Below are 14,346 nucleotides of genomic sequence, written 5' to 3' on the forward strand. Positions count from 1 at the left end.
CCATAATGGCGAAGTTCCGCCATATTTTCGTTACTCATTGGTGGATTAGGTAGGGGTTCTGGATCGAATTGTGGAAGAAAGGAATAAGGGTCGTTGACAATATTTTGAAATTGCCAATCATTCGTCCACCATTCGTCCATTTCTACAGGTTGAGAGTGGACTATTGGTTCTGGGATTGCTGGTTCAAGATTTATAGGGAGTTGATTTTCAAGAGGATAGGTAAAAACATTAGTATTGACAGGCTGAATAGTCTCACAGCTTGCCAATAGAAAATCTATTTCCTCCTGAAAAGTTATTCCCTGGTTTTGGTTGGAGCTCTCTCCAATTTCTATCTGAGTTGGTCTAGAACCTTGTCCTACTTCCATTTCTATTTCTTTAGAATATTCCTCAAACTGTATTTCCATTTGCCTAGAATCTTCCTTGACTTCAGTTTCCATCTCTTGCTGTTTAGAACTTTCTTTGAGTACAATTTCTTTTCCTTTTTCTAAAGGGTTGTTTATTTTAGGAAGTTTCATAGCTGGCTTTTTCCTACGTATACGACTACCCCATACATAATTCTTTCTTTTCTTTCGTTTTGGCTTTGTCAAAGGTGGAGCATTGAATTCTACAGGTTGTTCCACATCAGCAAAGTATCCAGTAAAATCTTTGGAAACTTCTACATTCACCGGGTAAAGATTGAGGTTCTGAAAGGCTTCAGATATCTCATTCATGCTGTGTAGCATATATGCAAAATGCACAAAAAGGCTAAGTTAAAACTTTGGAACAAAGTTTAACAAATAAACATTGAAGTTTTATTGCACATTATTTATACAAATAACAGGAAAGAACACATTCGGATTTATTTATTTATTTATTTACTGGGAAGTGCTATTACTAGACTTAGGGTTTTTAAAGATCTGCATGTTCTGCTACTGTGGCTAGCATATACAAATTTGCCCATTTCTCATCTAGCTTGTCTTCCCAAGGTGATTTATTGATTAATTCCTGGGTTTCCTTTTTAATCTTCTTTTCTCAGATTTGCTCTTTACTTTTCTTAATAATCATACTCCTTTTTCTAGGAGAAAGCGGTTTCTCATATTGTGTTTTTCGCACAAATATTCCTTCTTCAGGAATTGTAGGGAGTTTTGAAGATTTGGTTTGGGATGAACTTCCCTCTTTGTAGACTGACCTATCCAATTTAAGATAGATATTTTGCAGCTTTTGCTTACCCATACTGTAACTAACACATAGTCAGTTTAATAAAACACATAATCACATAATAGTAATCAGGAAAAATTAAGTATTTCTAAATACTTAATTAGCTTAACTCAGTGGCTCTGATACCACCTTATTTCTGTCACGGCCCCCGACCCGATTTGACCCGTTTCAGGAGCCGCGGGACAGAAATCCCGTGATATATATTTAATTGATTTTAGCAGCGGAAGTTTAATTATCAGGATCTTTTTAAGCTAAAAATTTTCCCGATTATTTTATTTCACAATTCGGGATAAAACCCCGGTAATTTACAATAACATGATTTCACTGAGAAATCTTTATTTTTACAAAACATATTTCTTTATTTTATAATGAGCCACTTTCTTAAGCTTGAAATGCTTCCCAGCACTTTTCCTGAATTACAATAAATCACCTGAAACATGTTTGAAAAAGGTTTTGTCAGCGGGAAATACTGAGTGAATCATTCTATTTATTTAAAATGACTCGTTTATTATAATTTACAGTATTAAGAGTTTTTACATATGTTTCTGATATCTACCAATTACCCACAGTATTTGTCACTCGACCGGATCTGTGACTATGGTCATATCACCATTGGCTGCCCCAATGAATGACGTATATCACTTAATTTTAGGTTCGCCCACCTAAAGTGATAGAAACAGTAGTAATGTGCACAATACCCCACACACTGGCTGTAATTTGGTGATTACATAAACTTAATCACTGTAATTATAATTTTGAAAATAATTTGGAGTATTGTAAAACATTTGATAAAAAGAGAATAACTCACATTGCAGATTTAATACGGACAGAATATGGATTAGCCTTGTTAACCTAATTTAAATAACAATGCCCACAAAACCGGGTTAGTAATCAATACAGCATTTACGATAACTCACGAGATCAAATTCTCACAACGAACGACAAAGTGCGATACTTAAACATCCATCGAATTAACGACGAACGACAAAGTATAACCCTAATGTGGGCGGCACTTAAACATCCATTGGATATATTGATCGGTCGGAAAATGAATCGTAATAGCGATCGAGTTATTACCCTGAATTGTGGTAGCACTTCGTGATCTGTGTGTGTTTTGGGACTGTTTATGCTATAACTCAACGTACAATTCAAATTTGAACGTCGAACGAACACTCAATTGCATGAAACAGACTGTTCTATTTATACTTGAAAATGGGTTCCCCCGCGTGTCGCGGAAGATGTCCCTGGTTCTGTCGCGACTCGCCTGAGATGTCAAAGTAGACTAGGCATGCTTCGTTACCTATCTAGCCCTGATGAGTCGACGTTGCATGAAATTTCATTTTTGACAGCATTTTATGTAGATAATTATAACTAGGGTTTACCCCCCTAGTTTTAGGGGCCCTAATCCTGATTCCAAATGTTCTGAAAATTTTAGGGTTAATTCAGAATCACTTGGGTTTCTCAATTAGGGTTTCCTATTGGACAATTAAAGTAATAATTAGAACTTTTTAATGAGAGTTGTTACACCGCTATACTTGAATTATGTCATTGCGACACCCTGTGGTGTCATTACCAACTTGTAACTTGTGTTAATCAAGGTCAACCGTTTCACACAAAACTGCATATACTTTCGTTTGACTTGTCATTTAAGCATTTCTGATGCAACTACGAATCAAGACAATGATACACCAGATTCACTTGTATTTCATTCGGTGTACTTTCGAAATTTAAGAATGTCAACACCCTAAACCTTACCATTCATTTACTCGGGAGTAGACAGATCATTTTACTATTACATCGGAGGTGTTGATTTTGAATTCATATAGCGGATGCTATGGTTTGTGGAAACTCGTTGCATATTGCGATCGATCGTTTGGGGATCTTATTAGTCAAAACTCCTCTTTTGTAGAACCCATGTCAACTCGGTTACACTAGACTATACGTCAAATAAGTCTTGCACCTTTGACATCAAATGCTAAAAGCACACACCTTTTAACCATAGGATTCAGGTTGTTATATATTCTTGGACTCACCTGATGTGAGAAATGTTTGATGCGGTTTGGTGATTACCTACCTCGGTATTATTCATATACATACACGCATGATGTAACCATAAGGAGTTAATGTAGTACAAATTTCGAGGACGAAATTTTCTTAACAGGGGGAGAATGTGACAATTGTCAAATTTGCATGTATCCGTACAATTAATTAATTTTAATTATGTGCTTAATGACTGTGCTAGATTACAACTGACAACTTAAACTGTTTTCTGATTCTTGTTACATACATACATATGCATCACATTTCATACTGTCACTCCATTTATTACACACAAACCTTAGTGACACACTTGATGCAACAAAGCACAGTTAGTACACTGAACGGATAATTCAGAAACATGCTAACATTGCCAGCACATGGACAGACAATGTTTTTGAGGCCAGTATGAGCCAGGGACAGGGTACTACACTAGTATGATGTGTAGGGAAGTGAGGACCATAAAACTGCGTCACTAGGTAATAGTTAAAGTGCCGGGAAGTGCCTAAAACACACTTTAAGTGCAGAATTCTGCATTTATTAATAAAATTCAGCATTGTAACATGCTAGTAGGATGCAAAAATATGGCAGAATGGTCCTATATGCTTTTCTAAGTGTCGGGAATTAAAAGTGTTATAAAAATATATATAAAAGACACTTTACGGAGTAATTAAACACTTAAACGGAACGGGGTATCCAACCGAACAACCGGACATTACCCGGGACACCAAATTTTTGTCAAACACATTGTTTAATTATTTCTTGGCTAGCTATAATCCCCGAACACCCTAACACCCACTAAATATCAAGTAACTAACATGTATAAGTATACACTTGGATTCTAACTTATGATTACCAATTAGTTACAAAATTTACATCCACCCCCCCTTACCCGAATTCGGTCCCAAAGGACCCACAAAATCCCCAACAACATATCCTCACCATACTCTCTAGATTTTATTCCATTATTTTATGAGATTGTTGCTTGTTGTGATTGCTAAAATATTAGAACATCTTTATAAGTATGGCCTCATGATCCAACATCATTTCAAAATCTTCACACCACTCTTTCACTCACCTCACTCTCTCCCTCTCGGCCACACCTTGACCGCCACCACCTCCACCATATCACCACCACAATCCTCCATTTTAAAGCTTCATCTAAGTGCTAGAAGGTGAATCAAAGGTGCTTGAAGTTGTAGATCAATAAGGAGCTTCATACATTGCTTTTTCACGATCATTTTCTTCATCTTTTCACTAAAGATTCATCCCTAGCCTTTGTGCTAGTAGTAAGTTCTTGTTAAACTCTTGTTCATCTTGTTTTTATAGTTAAAAGTTGTAGTATGAGAGGTATGTTTAAAACACTAAGAACAACAACACTAAAAGGGTTAAACAAGAAACATAAACATAAAAGTTTACATAAAGAAATGTTATTAGTAGGATGTGTTATGAATATGTTGTTAATTTCTTAGTGACTCTTGGTTATGTGATGTTAATCACCATATGGAGCTTGTTAAATGATGTTTAGAAGCATGATTTAACAAGACTAAGAGATGATTATGTGATACATGAAATAATCATCTTCTAGTTAAACATGAACTTGAAAGAAATGGATTTCTTGAAAAATATGTTGATGATCATGTAGATCCAAGTTTTACAAAAGGTTTTTCTAAATAAACCAAGTTAAAAATCGTTTTTTTTAAAGATTATGACTTTTACATACACTTACACATTTTTGGACATGAAATAAGTGTAAAAACCTTTTATTTACAAGAAGAGTTCAAAAGCTTTATTTTTGTAAAAATTGTTTACAAGTTGTAAACACTAAACTTGTGTAAGAAAATGATTTTTAAAGGAATAATTACGCTTTGGGAAGTAACTAAGTCCACTAAACGCATTACCAAGTTACTACGCGTTTTTGTGATATATCAAGTTCATGATTAATATGAAACGCATATGGTTTTTGCTCTGGGTAATGTAAAATTGTTTAAGGATTGATTGTTGATTGATTTTGAAAAGAAAATGATATGCTTAATAGCATGGACACCTCCGTTTTTAGGGGAAACTCTGGCGAAATTTTCTAAAAATCCCAAGACTTAGAAAATTATTTTCTAACAAGTGTTTACAAATGCGTTTAACTTTGTTTTTCGGAAGTAAACTTCGCCATAAGTTTTGTTACAATATTTCAAAGTGTCGGAGGTGGGTTTTCGCAAATAAAAGCGGATAAATATATATTTAGAGTATATATTTTATACTAAAACGCTTGTGTGAATATGTGTTCGATTTGCGAACTAGTTATATTATTTTAGGAAAATAATATAGCTTATCAAAACCCCATCACAATTACAACTCCAAAATAATACCAAAAATCACAAGGGATGAAATATAAGTTACACATTTAACATTGTGAATTCGAACTATAAAACATAACTTATGAAATATTCCGGAAGACACCGTTACAATATATTTTCGGTAAGTACTATTTTGGAAACGAAAGAAGTGAAAATATGATTTTTGTACATATTACCAAGTATATCATATTTTCGACAAAGAGAAAATATATTATTTTTGGGGAAGTTAAAATATATTTTCTTAGCATATTAGAAGACATATGATTTTGGGAAGATATATATATATATATATATATTTTCTGGACGATACAGTATTTTTGGGACAAAATAAGTTATTATATATTTTCTAAAGTGAGACTTGAAAATATAAATGTTTTGGAAAAATATATTGGGAATATATTGACGTATTTTTTTATTTGGAATAACACACCGGAATACAATGCCAATACATGGTAAGATATACCAATGCAAGAATACGAATATACATGTATAAATACCCCCATCCTTGGGAAGGAGATACGCATACAAATACATGAGAAGTATTACTACAAAAACATTGTTTAACAAATTATTCGAAAAGTCCAAGTTAAAATATTCATTATTTTAACAACTAATTATACAACTTGGAACAATATCGGGAATACGAGAAACGTAACTCAAAAACCTCCATACTAAGCAAAGGCACTGCCCGTTCGTCTAATAGACGTTAGTACACTGTAGGTAGTCGTGTTTGCGGAGGAGACTTTGGTTACACATACTGAAGACGCAATACTGTGAGTTCATGTCCCCCTTTTCTCTTAACTGTTTTCAGTTTTATACTTCAGGGGTGAGATACATGTTACAACTATACAGACATTTTATACATGGTATGGTTAGCTTAAGGAGGGCATACTACTTAGATCATGTGAGTGGGTAGGCGGAAACTTAAGGCCATTAATCCTCGTCGTAGGACCGAGGGACATGAGTGATAGATCTATTTGGGTGTAGCGAGCCCCACTCCTGAGTTCGCTGAATGGACCATGTGGTGACTATGTCTTACAGCCGGAAGCCCGGTGCGAAATCTGCTAGGTTTGAGTCTTCCTACATCACTTCACACATATCAATGGCCTTGCAAACCATTGGTGATCTCTTTTTCCTTAATGCTACATACCAGGGACTTACATACATATTTACAATGTTTCAAAGGTTTATACATACACACAAACGAACACATGAACTCGCTCACTTTTGTTGATTTTTCAAAACTATATGTATTTCAGGGAACTAAACGGATCTGGCAGGTGTATGCATGTGTCTACAAGCTGCGTGTCAAATAAAGGATGTCATCCGTGGTCGTAGAGTTTAAAAGATGTATCCTATTCCTGGACGGGATACATGTTTCTAAACTCAGGATTATTTAAAGTCTTTTGTTGAGTCCATGGGAACTCATTTGAACATGTTATGGTTTGTAAGTAATTGGCGTCAATGTTTCCAGGACAATGGTACTGGGGTATTTTCTAAACTTTATCAATGGATGAAAAACTTTTGGTTTTATCATATAGCATTGTTATGATTGATTGCTACGGTATTAAGAAGTCACACCAAATAACCACGCTTCCGCAAAAGTTAGGGTGTGACACCATGTCCTCCACAGTAGTTCTAGCTTTCCAGCCAACGGCATCTTCAATTGCTTTATATGCCATATACCAGCAGTCCCTAATGCCATCAAAATTACCTTAATGCTCATTATTTTTACAAGCTGATTCAAATACCAAATTCACTAAACAACAAAACTTACTCAATTTAGTAGGAACATCATAATTGGTAAGTCGTAATTAGAAACAATGTTGTAATGAAATATATAACTATAAATCAACATTATGAAGAAAACCCTTAATGTACTTAAATTACTCGGTAATACATCTTCAGCAATTACTTGCGTAGAACAAAACAGAAGTGATGAAATGCTTACTGCGGTTAACAACAATCAAAGAGATGGATGATGTCATCTAAGAATGAAAGGGCAAAGATAAAACACGAAACACGAACCGGCAAAGCACTTGAGCAAACATAGATCAACATACTCCGAAAAGCGCGAAAACAACACTACAGGTGAGCAGCAGAAAGAGAATACCAGCAAACAAAGCTAATACGAATTAGCATAATACGTGATGAAATTTTACCTGATTCGTCAAACAAGAATGATTGTCGTCATACCATGACCACCAGCGTCGGTTTCGCGGCCGGAATCTTAACCATCCTTGTCACCGCCAGCATCGATCTTCAAAGGTTCCACCATGGCAGGAACTTTCTCTCTAGATCTGTTGTGATTTTTTCTTGATTTATGAGAGAGAACGAGAGAGAAATACGGTAATAAAAAACTGTTGTGATTTTTTCTTGATTTATGAGAGAGAAAGAGAAATACGGTAATAAAAAACTAATTTTGTTGTGTTTGAATTTGAAATCCCCTATTTGAATTTGGAATCCCCCCATAGAAATGAGGTGTTTTTCCAGTATGCATTAGAAGTTGTAATGAATTAGGAGTTGTAATGCATGCATTAATACTTGTAAAAATATTAATTTTAAATAATTTAGGTAAATGACCATCTTTGCCTCTCGAATATGCATTATAATTTATACAGATATAGATATTATTAATTATATTATATAAATGGCTCGGTTCAGTTAATTTTGGTTTAGCGATGTTACAAAGAAAATGATAACAAGTTTTTGGTAATTCGGTTTTTGGTTAATCGGTTTTCAGTTAACTTAGAATATTTTTGTTGATTTTAGTTTGATTTGCTATCTGAACCTTTCGGTCGGTTAACGATTCATATCAATTTTTTTTAATTAAAAAACTAAAGCAATACTATACTCAGATTAAAGAGAATAAAATGTTCGTTTTTATGATATAATTTTCTTTAAAAAAGATTAATATACGAAAAAGTTATGTCCGTTTAAAAATCATGGGTAGTTAGTTTTTCATAAGGTGATAAAGTGTAACTAATAATTAACTAATCAAAATTTTGTTAAAATTGAGGAATTAAAGTGTAATAAGTTTAGGGCCTAAAAAATAAATAATGTTTAAAAGACTAAATTATCCTCATTTTAAGGGGTCTATCTATAAATAAAGGGGGGAAAGTTTTATTTTTTGGGTATTTTAAAATACCACTCCCTCATGCATTATAATATAGTATAGATATTTCTATTTACACATTGTGTACGAAAAAGATTATTTGTTGTTATTTTCTTAAATCACTGATGTGCGTGAAGTGTGTTATATTTTTAATGTATATTTAAGCCATTTTTACACTTTTAGCCAAGTTTTAAATTTATAAAACACGATATTCACTAACACTAAACACACATATGGGCAAGTGCACCCATCGTTGACGTAGTATAGTGTTGGTAAGATACCGAGGTCGTCCAAGGACACAAGAGCTTTTAATACCGGTTTATCCTCAACGTCTAATCAAATCAAAAAGTGAGAAAAATGTTTTTTAAGCTAAGAAAATAAAAACTAACTAAATGCTGAAAAATAAAAATAAAATAAAAACAGATAGACAAGATGAATCACTTAGATCCGACACGTGTATTAGTATAACCTTTGATTATTTTCGCACTTTTGCACTTGTTTAAGAGATTATCTTAGTTATTGTAGTAGGCCCCTCTTTTGAAGGCGACGTTACCCTCAACCCAGTAGTTTGAGTCAGCAAGGATACAATCCTAAAGGGTCGGATTATTGAAAGATAATGAATTAAGTTATTAATGCAAATTGTGGTAGGCCCCGCTTTCGGCGGTGACGTTACCCTCGGCTAAGTAGTCTGAGTCAGCAGGGATACAGTCCTAAATAGCCGGGTTATAGTATTAATAGTAGTTAACTTATGAGGGGGTCAAAGAGTTTGGATCCCCGCCATCCAATACCTATGGGCATTGAAGGAGATCCTACTAAATTTGACCCAGGTCCCAAGCAGGACCTCTAAACGCTGAACAAGGGCAAGACCTTTACCAAACCGTTCCCTTAACCCCCGACCAGGTAGACAACATACCTCCATATAGACCGTGGAGATATGAATGGTGAAAATCTTTTATTTTATATAGACAGTAAAATAATGCCAAGACACCACGGACAAACGATAAGGAAAGATCACCTTCAACATAAGCAACTAGTTATTAAAGTCATTAATACAAAACCAAATAAAAAGTGCAAAAGATTAAAAATAAAAAGTATTATACTAAACACTTGTCTTCACCAAGTGATGTAAGAGACTTAGTCAAACATGGCCTTGATTGTCAAGAACTCTTACGATCAATCTTGGATCCCGAGACGACTCACACACTCTACGATGGACAATGGATGATGGTGGTGGATGATGGTGTTATGGTGGTGGTGGGTGGTGGATGAAGTGTGAGAGAGGTGGTGTGCCAAGGGATGAGATGGAATGAAACCAAGCACTCCTATTTATAGGCTGAACAGAAGGCTGGGCACGGCCCCGTGTCCGCTGGACACGCCCCCGTGCCCGTCTGACATTCTCTCTCCTCATTAATTGTAATTCGCAATTACAATTAATGCGCCTGCTGTACTTTCACCACGCCCCCGTGCCCGCTGGACACGGCCCCGTGGTGGGCAATGGAAGCTTCTATAAGTTTGTCTTTTATGCTGCTTCTTGGGCACGGCCCCGTGCTAGCTGGGCACGGGGCGTGTTCAGACTTCTGCTTTCTCTTCTTTGCCTTGGAGGATGCTGTTGAGGGTCCGGGCAGTCTACTTTTATTCCTTTTCTTGTATTTATGCTAGAATTAGTTGTCTTTTTGCTTCTTTTGTGAATTTGAGCTCATTTCATCTTGAAAATACAAAAGAAAGACAAAAACACTCTTTTTCCAACATTAGTACTTAAAAAGGGTTAGTTTTATGCCTTAATTGATGTGATTTATATGTTGTATTTTACACACATCAAATACCCCCACACTTGAACTTTTGCTTGTCCTCAAGCAAAACTCTTTAAATGTGGCTTACACTCCCAAATGGAATAGGTAGAAGAGAAAGTTTTTTGGCTTGTCATAGAGTGTCGGGAATCCAAGATCTTTGTAAGTTTTATTTTTATTTATTTACAATCCTATTCGTTATGATTTATTTAGAACGTTTCACAAGATAAATTACTTATTCGGGCATAGCATGCCTTATTAAAATTCCATTCATATACAAGTTCACATACCTCACGGGAGATCACTCAACACTCGGCCGAAGGTGTAATTTTTTTTTTTTTTAGTGAATCACTCGAGAGCGGCATGGAACTTACGCCTTCCATAGGCTTGCCAAGCAATCAATCCTCCTCCTTTTTAACTTTTTACCTTTGTAAATATCAAGAGGACTTTTTGGGTGAAGGGTTAGGCTTGGGTTAAAGGTGGGTGGTCGGGTTAGTGGTTAGTAAAAGGGCGAAAATCGTAAAAAGCGTCGGTTTTCGTGACACACCTTGTTTTTAGTGACTTTTTATTTTGAAGTATTTCTCCAAACAAGCTTTTATATAGCTTTTGTTTGTTTTTGACTTCATCATTTTTTTTTTGATAAGTCACATAAAATAGCGAGCTTACGAAAAACCGAGCTTGTTACTAAAATAAAGGGTGAAAAATAAAAAAGGGTTTTTGGTGGGTAAAAAGGGTTTTAGGGTAATGAAACGAAAGGTTTAGGCTCAAAGGGGCTAACTAGGGGGATTTTGGGTAGGTGGTAAAAAAAATGAAAAATAATGGTGTAGAAAGAAAAATATGGTTAGTCCTAATGCCTCCATCACTTACTTACTTGGGTTTAAGTTGGTAAGGACCGGGAATGTATCGTCGTGGCAAGTTCTAGAGTTGTAAGAACCAAGCGGCTATTCACACAAGAAACGAAAAATGAGCATTTAGTCTAAAGATGTATATTTGTATGCTCAATAAAGGCTCAAAACTCACTTTTGTGGGAATGGGTTTTTAATGCGATCAAGTATATATAATCGAATTTTTAACTAGACTTGTTATGCCGTTTCGTAATTTTCTTATGTCGGTTCTTTGTTATCACGACGCTATCGGTTGTAAATTTGTAAAAATATAACCTTTTTAGAACTTGTTATTCCCAAATTAAACCAAGACAAGTAAAAAAAACGAAAAGTTTTTGAAAAAATTTGGGGTGTTTAGCGGTTCCAATAGAGTTTTGTGTAAGGCTTGTAATCAGGATTTGCAAAATTCAAGGTTTTAGCATCCCCCCCACACTTAAATTACACATTGTCCTCAATGTGTCCCAAAAATAAGGTTTTCGGTTGATTAGAATGTGCAAAAGTGGGTTAAAAAGCAAAGATTTATGTTACTGGCATCCTGGACACGGCCCCGTGTCCACTGGACACGGCCCCGTGGCGAACTGCCAGTAATGAAAACTTACAGAAGATGAACACGGGGGCGTGTCCACTGGACACGGCCTCGTGTCTGGCAAATAATTGCAGGTCAGTAACCAATCAGCAGGTCTGGGAGATGAACACGGGGGCGTGTCGGCTGGACACGTCCCCGTGTGGACAGTCTGTGAGCCTGAAAAACAGGTTTTGTCTCCCGGTTTCTCCATTTTGGGGCTGCAAGTGCTAAGGTTTAGCAATCTAACCCTTGCATTGTACCTGTTTAATCACTCAATACCACACCAAGCAAACATAAACCATCCTAATTTACCAACGTTAATTGTCTCCAAGCATAAAGTGAAAATAAAACGAAAATAAAAAAGAAAGTAAATTGTTCAACAAGCGGCACGCAGGCCGTAAATTGTTCGATAGAGAAGGGTACTTAAACATGTGGGCTCATCACCAACCTGCCCCTTGTTCCTTCAAACGTCCATGTCTTCACCGCTATCATCACCTCCATCCCCATGCCCCGCCATGTACTCCCGGATGCTACCGATATCATCTTGTATATCGTTGATGTTGCGCTCAATAGCTCCAACCCGGTGGTATGTGTTGTTGGCGAGGTTGTAGGTGTTCCTGGAACACATGAGGTTTTCCTGCAAAAGATCATGTAAGCTTTGAAAGTTAGGAAAACCGCCTCCTTGTGAGGAGGATTGACCCGGATCGCCATGGGGTTGGTACTGGTAGTGGGGAGGTGGTGCGTGGAGAACTAGGGCCTCTTGTGGGTTCCATGCATAGCCTTGTGTCCTTTGGAAGCTCACCGTCCCGTCTTCCGCCTCATAAAGTAAGTTCATGGCTCGGCAAATGTGGTAGTCAACTCGTCCCGACCATGGACTCCTTTCAAAGGACCTTGGATTCTCGTGAAATGCTTGAAAAGACGGTACACCCATCCCCCGAAGAAGATAGGCGTAGGAGCGTGAGCAAGGCGATTGAGGTGCATGTTTCGTAACAAGAGATATGGAACATCGAGAGGCTTCTGGTTGTGGATGCAGTGAAGGACAACCAAATCTTTCGACCCTACAACGCCACTACTGTCGTGACGCTGGTTCAGCGAGTAGGTGAGGAGCCTGTGAATGTAGCGGTAAAGCGGGTCCCTCAGTTTGGTACTCTTGGTGCTGCTAGGGTTGTAGATTCCTTCACCGATCTGAGCCCATGCGGCTTGACGTTCAGTTGCATCCAAGTCTCGTAATCCCCCGGTATTCTCCTCATTCCCCGATTCTTCTTCCCCGTACAGTCCTATTATAGTTCCAAACTGTGCCATGGAGATCGAGTACCTTGTCCCGCCACACCGAAATGCAACCCCTTCATTGTCAAACGGGTCACACCTCGAGGTGAAATTGAAAGTACTGTAGAACTCCATGGTGCATTGATGCACCGACCGAAGCCGAGTGTTCAATGCAACTGCTAGTGGCCCTGTCACGATGTTGTTGAATCGGTCAAGTTGATTCACCATGGTTAACAAGTCGGTACATGCCCGCCTAGGGTACTCCTCGGGTCTTGTTTGGAGTGTCTCATATCGTGCCCTAGCATCGAGTTCGCTTGCGTTGAACCTTGTGAACTTTGACATCTTGATGTTGTTAAACGTGGTAGTGACGTCGGAAATCTGCGGAAAATCGCCTGGAACCAGAGCGTTTTCGGCGAAACGGGGCGTGTGGAATGAGGTAACTGTTGTGAAAAGAGGGTTTTATCTCGACAGTTGCCTCGACACGGCCCCGTGTCCAGCGGACACGGCCTCGTGCCGAGCAAGGTTTTTGAAAATTTTTTTTTTTTGTGCTCGTGTGCATGCCCCTTTTTCCGAAAATGGTTAGAAGACTTACGGATTTTAAACGTACACTTACCTGTTCGTAACATGTCGGGTATGAGTTTATTCGTTAACCGTTTGAAGTGAGATCTCCTCTTCCTCATCCTCAATGGATCCTCGGTAGAGTTTTAGCCGTTGGCCATTGACTTTAAATGGTATCCCATTTCGAGTTTTAATTTCTACTGCACCGTGCGGAAAAACATGGGTGACGGAAAAAGGTCCTGACCACCTAGATTTTAGCTTGCCAGGAAATAATCGAAGTCGTGAATTAAACAATAGAACCTGATCTCCTACCCGAAATTCATTAGACTTAATATATTTATCATGTAAATTTTTCATTCTTTCCTTATAAATTTCGGAGTTAGAATATGCATAATTCCTTAGCTCGTCTAATTCATTTATTTGACAAAATCGATTTTTACCGGCAGTTTCTAAATCTAAGTTCACAGTTTTTATTGCCCAGTAGGCTTTGTGAGCTATTTCTACTGGCAAGTGACAACTTTTTCCATAGACAAGCTTATATGGGGTTGTGCCTATAGTGGTTTTATAAGCAGTTCGAAAAACCCAT

This window comes from Helianthus annuus, chromosome 2, assembly GCF_002127325.2.
Source record: "Helianthus annuus cultivar XRQ/B chromosome 2, HanXRQr2.0-SUNRISE, whole genome shotgun sequence".
Taxonomy (NCBI): Eukaryota; Viridiplantae; Streptophyta; class Magnoliopsida; order Asterales; family Asteraceae; genus Helianthus; species Helianthus annuus.